General features: G+C 41.1%; 1 pseudogene; it reads left to right on the plus strand.

The window, feature by feature from the left end:
• Positions 1-7,372: 7,372 nt before the first annotated feature.
• On the plus strand, positions 7,373-8,112 carry LOC133759298 (small ribosomal subunit protein uS7m-like; annotated as a pseudogene).
• The last annotated feature ends 427 nt before the right edge of the window (positions 8,113-8,539 follow it).

An 8,539-nucleotide genomic window follows, 5' to 3' on the forward strand; every position in this document is an offset into this window, starting at 1 on the left:
AGACATTGAAATGTCTTTAAAGGATATGGTGTTTTGTGTGTATGTATGTTTAAGATTTAATTTTTTGAAAAGCAGAGTGACAGAAAAAGGGAAAGACAGAGAGCAAGAAATATTTTTCATCTACTGATTCACTCCCCAAATGGCTGCAACAGTTGGCACTGGGCCAGGCCAAACCCAGGAGCCTGGAACTCCATCCAAGTCTCACAAGTTGTGTGGTGGAGACTCACGTACTTTATTCATCTTCTACTGCTTTCCCAAGCACATTACCAGAGAGTTCAATCAGAAGTAGATCAGCCCAACTCGAACCAAACCAGCATTCCTGTGGGATACCAACATCACAGGCAACAGCTTAAACCATTGAACCACAATGTCAGCCACCCAGATTAGGCATTTTGAAAATCATGAGTTTTTTCTGGCACTGGGTTCAGAGGAGTGAGGGACTGGGATCTCAGACAGTGGGTTGACTAGTGGGAGTGAATGATTGTAGGCTAATGGGAAAACTTGCTGGGAAGAGGAGGACAGCAGCTGGAGACGGATAATGGATCAGGGAAGGAATCATTTTCTTTTTCCTTAATTTTTGTCTTATATGAGAGGGAATTCAATGGGGTCTCTGAGGAAGGTGATAGTATAAAGGAAGATAATGCAACCCTGATGGTGATGATAATGATCAGATACAGAACACAGGTAGATAGATTGCTCAGTCCAGGGAAAAGGATCTGCTTCTTTGATACCAAAAGAAGGGAGAAAGGACTCAGGCAAGTTTGGAAAGAGGAAACTGTAAGGGATATCTCATGATAACCATATTCTCCTCTGCTAGCAAGCAACCAGTAGCTTATCATAGGATGCTGAACTAGAGCATAGATAAATGCCCATGTTGTTGAGATGTGTTGTGGCTTGAACATAATTTTTCCCTCTGAAGTCATGTAGAAGTTTACTACCCAAAGTCTTATATTAATTTAAAGGTGGAAACTTTTTCATACTATGGTATTTAAGGGTGGGCCCTTTGGAAACTGATTAGATTAGATTAGGTTATTAGGGTGGAGCCCCATGATTGGATCCTGGTGGATTCAAGGAGAGAGAGTGACACCATACAGACATAGACATAGACATAGGCAGATGTGTCTGCTGCACCCATGATGTTGTGCAGGCATCAGGAGTTAAGAGGCTTGCAAATAGGCTCTGCCAAGCTGTTAGTACCTTGTACTTCTAGAACAATGAGCCAAATAAATCTCTTTTCTTTATAAAGTAGACTGCTTCAAATATTTCATTATAGTATTGAAAATCTGACCAATACAGGAGGAAAACAAGCTTTGAGGTTAGATGGTGAGAAGAGTTACTCAGATCTACAGTGAGTGCCCTGGATGGCAGGCATTGCAGAGAAAAGTGAGAGAAGATGGCAGCAGTGAGTAGTGGTAGCGCGTGGCATAGTCAGAAAACATGAACTTGAAAGGAGGAATGGTTTTTATCTGTAAGTGGAAATATCAGGACTTCGGGGATGGACTGGTTGTTCTCTGCTTCTTCTGCCACCAACCCACTCTGTACTCCCACTAACCACGTGTGGAGCCCTACAGATTTGATACCTAACTTCTGTATCATTCAGGCACCCTTCTAACTGGTTTGTAGGTGGGTTAGCAAAAGAGAGTAATGAACAGGAGATTGGAGGGAAACAGGACCAAGAGGTTGCTGTATATATTTCCTGCTCACTCCTTTATGTTAGCACCAATTCTAGTAGCAGCTGAACCCTCACAAGGCTACATTACCCAAAGAGTAGCTCTTCCTCCTCATCCCACACTCTCAAAAATTTCTGTAAACATATTGCTTCCTCTTGCTTCTCTGGTCCTATGAGTGGAAATGTTTTCCTGTTTTTATTAATTGCTGCATATCTTAATAGCCTTTATTTCTACACCATGACCTGCTTCTTTGTAGACAGTCATTTTAAGAGCTTTGAATTAGGCAGTGGAAGATCATTGTCTTACCTGCTAGGCCCTTAGTGATAGAAGAGGAAGTGGTAGGTTTCATAAAAGACAACCTCAGTGGCTGTCAGGATGTGAAGTAAATGGGGACCAGCATCCTCTTTCCACTGGTGGGAACTGCACAGGAAGTGGAATCAAGGATCTGCTCCAGGAAAATCAGAGAACTGTGCACTAAACTGACATCATTGCTGAGGGGCAACCATATACAAGTTTTAGATTTCTATATAAATTTGAAGATGAGAGAAACAGAAGGTAAGTTAAAGTGGTGACTCTAAGAAAGCCAAGAAGAAGCAAACAGTGCAGCATGGGTTAAAACTAAAGCAAAGATGAGTGACAAAACTGAGAAACATAAAGGAATAAGAGATATCAAATATTTGAAGAAAATTAACAACAGGTGGTCTTAATCTGGTATGGGGTGGGAACTGCAAATTGTCTATTTTGTTTATGATAGGCAAATTATTTCAGCCAGAGACCAGAGTTAATTTTCTCCTTTCTTTGTTTGCTCAGGTTTCCCAGCTAGCTAGATATTGTGAAAAGCAGTTCCAGTGTTTGCAGCCTCTTTATACTCAAAAATGACAACACAGTTGGGATTTTGGATGCTGAATGAGAGGATACAGCAAAACAATAGAATGACATTCTTTGTGGTGAAACACAGAAAAAGATGTGAGAGTTACCAGTTTGCTTTCTTTTTAAAAAATCAGTTGGTGGCCAGCGCTGCGCCTCAATAGGCTAATCCTCCGCCTTGTGGCGCCGGCACACCGGGTTCTAGTCCTGGTCGGGGCGCCAGATTCTGTCCCAGTTGCCCCTCTTCCAGTCCAGCTCTCTGCTGTGGCCAGGTAGTGCAGAGGAGGATGGCCCAAGTGCTTGGGCCCTGCACCCGCATGGGAGACCAGGAGAAGCACCTGGCTCCTGGCTTCGGATCAGTGTGGTGCGCCAGCCACAGCGTGCCAGCTGCAGTGGCCATTGGAGGGTGAACCAACAGTAAAGGAAGACCTTTCTCTCTGTCTCTCTCTCTCTCACTGTCCACTCTGCCTGTCCAAAAAAAAAATCAGTTGGCAAATGCTTATTTTAAATTCTTGATTTTTTTAAAATTTAAAAGAATATGTAGGTTATATCAAATGTTGTATATTGCCTATCTAGAATTAATTGATGTTAAGGTTCTGGCATTTTTTCTTCATATGTAGTTTATATTTTAAAGAAATAAAATATCAGTTATAAAGTTAAGTATTAGGCATTCTCTATCCTTCTCCTCTAATGCTACTTTTATTCATTGTATATCATTTCAGTTTGTGTTTCTAATGCTTTTATTATGTATTTAAATATTAATTAAGAGCAAAGTATTACTCTTGTTTAAATTTCACATAAATGATTTTCTATTACATGTATTTTATTTTACATTCAATTCTAAATCTATTCTAATTTTAGGGGTTAGTTATCCAGTTGATATCCACAGTTTGTGACTATTGTATTTATTTGCTGTGTACAGCCTTTGTCAACTATGGTTCTTCAATTTAATCACAGAACCCAGGTCAAAGATTTGAGTTGTTGTTATCCAAACTCTTTAAAGGACAGTACACAACTAGAGGCATGTCAGATTTATAAGAAGTAGTTAATTCATTACTTGTAGTCACTTTTTGAGGCCACTGAGGTTAAACCTCTCCCTGACGTTCATCTAAAAAAGTCTTGCTATTGAATCACTATTCTACATTTTGCTTATTCATTGTACTGAAAACATTTAAATGCTTCCAAAATGCTATTTGAACAAACAGCATATCCTACTACATAAATGCAAGAGGTTCTCAAGGACATAAATCTAGAGATTAAATTGCTGAATTGTGGCTACATTTTTAATTTGCAAAATTGTTTTTCAAAGTAGTTTTGCCAAGTTATACTCTGTTAGCTGTGTAGACAGCTCCTATTCCTCTCATTTTTTCTAACCTTGCAAACTGTCCAACTTCAATTCTGTCAATTTGCTGGATGTGAAATTGCATGTTAGATTCATTTCCTTTGATAATTCAGAAGATAAGCATTGTTGTAAGTTTGTTGAATACACAGGTTTCCTTTTCTAAGAATTTCCTAATCATACCTGCTGTTCTTCTTTCCATTGTGTTTTTGATCATTTTTGTAGGATATTCATACACCAACTTTTTAATTGATAGCAATTTTTTGGCTATTATACAAGTTTCAAATATCTTCTCTTAGTTTGTCTTATGTTTTCACTCTGTTTAGGATATTCTTTTGTATAACAGAAGGTTTATATTTTATTTAATTCAATTTATCATTTTTTTCTTTATGGGATATGGTTTTTATATCATGTCTAAAAAATACTTCCCTCACATAAGGTCATAAAGATAATCTCACATGTTATCCCTTAAAATTTTTCTAAGGGTCTGCATTTGTTTACTTAGTATAAGGAAGAGATTTATTTTTCCTAGAAGATGGCTACTTTTTATTTGAAATCTTTATTTAGTGGGACATTAACCCTTTGGCTATAAAGTAAATTAAAAATATGTTATCACAAAAATTAAAAAAGAAAGGAAGGAAGGGAGAGAGAGAGGAAGGAAGAACAGTACCATTATATTCTTAGAATTGTATCCGTTAACTCCTTTAAATGTTTTCTTTATGTTAATAAAAATGTTTAAAAAGGAGATGATCAATCCAAGATGGCTGAATACTGTGTAGGCACAGTCACCCACTGACTTTTAAAATTTGTATATTTATTTGAAAGTTAGAGTTACCCACAGAGAGAAAGGGAGTCAGAAAGAGAGAGAGCCCTTCTATCCACTGGTTCACTCCCCAGTTGGCTGCAAAGGCCAGAGCTGTGCCACTGTGAAGCCAGGAGCCTGGAGCCTCTTCCAGGTCTCCCACATGGTGTGGGGCCCCAATAACTTGGGCCATCTTCTACTACTTTCCCAGGCCAGAGCTGGATCAGAAGTAGAGCAGCTGGGACTCGAACAGTTGCCCAACTGGGATGCTGGCACTGCAGGCAGCAACTTTACCCTCTATGCTACAGCACTGTCCCCACCCACTGACTTTTACTTCAGCTTGGGGACCTGACTGGGATCTGAGCGACTGCTAGGCTTGGAGCAGGAAATCTGACCTATTTCTTCCCCTGTCTCATTCCTGTAGAGCACCACACTTCGCAGGCAAAAGTCGGGCAGTGCTCCTCTGTTCTGCTCCTACCAGTATCATAATCAATATCATGAGAAGATGCCATCTTCTTAAGCAGAAATGAGGAGAGACCACAGCAGCAAGTGTTGCTGGTGATATTACCTGCAAGACAATCTGGAGGACCACATGGACTTTGAATGTGACATAGAGTGCTAGTGGGTGTCAGGGTGCCCGCCTAAACCTGTGGAGTGAGAATACATTGCCAGCTTCCCTTCTCCCCAACAAGGGGTCCCAGGGAATAGTCGGGAAGAAACACCATCTTAAAAGAAGAGTACAAGTTTCTGCAACTCACAAGCATGTGGCCAGGGGATTTTGTGTAAGAGATAAATCTGGAGCCCCACTGACTTTAAGATTGGGATGGTGGTTTGGCAGACAGTGGGGTGCTCACTTGTGACTGTGAGGCAATGTGCTCCCCTCTATATCACTGGTGCCTGTACTCAAACTGCCAAGGCACAACACTAACAGATAGGTGGCTCTGGGAATGTCTCGGCTGTCTCCATGGACAGAGCAGACTTGCAGGACTAAGAGTGACTCATCTGTTCCCTCTGACCATGGAAACCATGTGCACTATGCCCCTGGGAATTATGTGCCTGCACAATAGGGTGTGGGCTGTAGCTGGGTCCTCAGGCAATCACTCTGGCTGCAAAGGTTCAGATTTCACTGAGTACCTGTGAGGGTTCATTGCAGAATGTTCTGTGCTCACACTGAGGACTGCACAGATTCTTTGTGTGGTTCTAGCAAATGCATGGGTGCAGTATGTAGCCACTGTGGGGTCACCTTGGGCATTGATCACTTGGCAGAGAAGAGGTGAGACAGTGATCACTCTAGCCAATGTGATCATATCCTCTCCCCTTCTAAGAGCAGAGGTCTGCCATGCTCCATGTGGGTACCACCCTGGACCCTTGTATTATACCCGAGCACTGACTGGAGCTCCTTACCTCCGACTCTGAAAATCCACTGTAGGAGCAGACATTCCACTAAACTACAGAGGCATATTTCAACACTAGAAGCCATCAGAGGAGAAAACTAACAAGTAGTTCCACAAATTCCTGAAAATGTATAATAAACACACGAAATATGAACAAGGAAGACAATATGACTACCCAAAAGGAACACAACAAAACTCCAATGTTAGGGTGTGAAGATGAAGATTGATGAAATGCCTGAAAAGGAATTCAAAAGAATGATCCTATGATTACTCAACAGCAATGACAAGCAAATTCATGCATTAAAGAACTCCATACATGACATGGATGAAAAATTTTCCTTAGAGATAGAGATATTAAAGAGGTCACACTGAAATATTAAAAATGAGTAATTCAATATGTCAAATAAAAAATGCCACAGAAAACCTTAACAACAGACTTGGTGAAGCAGAAGAAAGAATATCTGAACTAGAAGACAAATCTTTGGATATTCTGTCAGACAAAAAAAAAGAAGAAGAAATTAGAAAAATTAAAAACAGTGCTTGAGATTTAGAGGATACTATCAAAAGACCCAATAGATGGGTCATAGGAGGTCTTGTAGGTGTGGAAAGAGAGAACAGAATAGACTGCTTATTAAGTGAAATAATAACATAAAACTTCTCTCATTTGGAGAAAGAAAATGGATGTCCAAGTACATGAAGCACATAAAACTCTTAATAACATGACAAGAAGAGCGCTTCACAATGAGATGTGGTAGGCAAACTTTCAGCAGTAAATCATAAGGAAAAGATTCTAAAATGTGCATGAGAGAAACACCGGACTACCTTCAGTGGATCTCCAATTATATTGACAAGTGATTTCTCATCAGTAACCCTTCAGGCCAGGAGATAATGGAGAGACATAGTCCAAGTCATAAAAGAAAATTCTATCAACGCAGAATACTGTAACTATCAAAGCTCTCATTTATGAGTGAAATTGAAATTAAAATCTTCCATAACTAACAGAAATTGAAATAATTTGTCACCACTCATCTAGTCTTACAAATGATGCTTATGGATGGGCAACACACAGAAATACAGAACGATATCATCATGAAAGGATGTGAAGACAGAAAATCTCCCAGTAAAAGTAAAAAGGAAATCCAAAGCAAACATATAGTAATATTCATGGGAAAATGGTAGGACCAAGTTGTAAGTTTTCAATAATAAATAAATGCCTTAAACTCTCCAATTAAAAGATACAAACTGGAGGAGTGAGCAGTGTCCTCAAGGGCCATGCCATGCCACTGTGAATTTCTGGAGAATGAGCGTTTCCTGTGGCTCTTCATTCTGGATATTGGAGCTCACGCAGGTGAGTTGGAGCATTCCTGGTCCTGAGTATAGGGATCCCTGTGTTGAGAAGGAGCATTACCGCAAGCCACTGGCCAGCTCCCTTAGAAGGAGAAATACTTTCATGAGCTCAAGAAAACTCAGCTCATCAAAGCTGTGTCAGCCACAAAAGCAAGCTCTGTTTTTGATGAGTTGGTGACCAGCGAATTCACAAACCTGATGATGAAAGGAGGAAACAAAGTCCTGGCCAGATCCCTGATGACACAGACGCTGGAGGCTATGAAGAGGAAGCGACCTGAGAAGCACCACGCTGCCTCTGCAGAGGAGCAAGCACCAATAGAGCACAACCCCATGTCGTCTTTCACCAAGCACTGGAAAACGGTGAGCCTGTGATTGGCTGGTACCCAGCCTCGGGGTGGCCATTTCCTCCAGGTCCCTGTGGTGCTGGCTGGCTGAAGACGCCGCTTCCTGTCCATGAAGTGGATGATCACTGAGTGTTGTGAGAAGCAGCACTGGGCAGATGCTGATGCTGGAGAAGCTGTCACATGAGCTTCCCATAATCAAGGCCCTGTGGTCAAGAGGAAATACGACATGTACACGATGGTGAAGGCCAACCATGCCCTGGTGCAATACCACTGGTGGTTGAGGGAAGGGTTCAGGAGGCGCCCAGGGCTCTCTGCTCTCAGAAAAAAACATGATCCACTGTCACAGTGAAGAACACCGATGGATCAGGGATGCAATTGCTTTGTGAGGACTATCAAGCCTCCCATGCAGAGTGGAGCAGCAAACTCACTGCTGTCAGTCCTTCTTTCTTTGAGGGCAGAACCTGATATCCCTGCACCATCTTGTAAAGAAGAAATGAGTCAACCTGGGGATTTCCTCCAAGAAACTCAGGGCCCGGTCTTCTCTGTGCTCAGCTTGGAAAAGATATTGGCATGATATGAAAGGACCTAAATAGACAAATAATCAAGATGGAAATTGAATCAGTAATAAAGACCTTCCCAACAAAAAAAGCCCTGGACTGGATGACTTTTCTGAAGAATTTTACCAGATGTTTGAAGAACTAACTCCAATACTTCTCAAGCTACTCTAAACAACTGAAAGGGAAAGAATCCTCTCAAACTCTTTCTATGAAGCCAGC

This window comes from Lepus europaeus, chromosome 5 (assembly GCF_033115175.1).
Source record: "Lepus europaeus isolate LE1 chromosome 5, mLepTim1.pri, whole genome shotgun sequence".
Taxonomy (NCBI): Eukaryota; Metazoa; Chordata; class Mammalia; order Lagomorpha; family Leporidae; genus Lepus; species Lepus europaeus.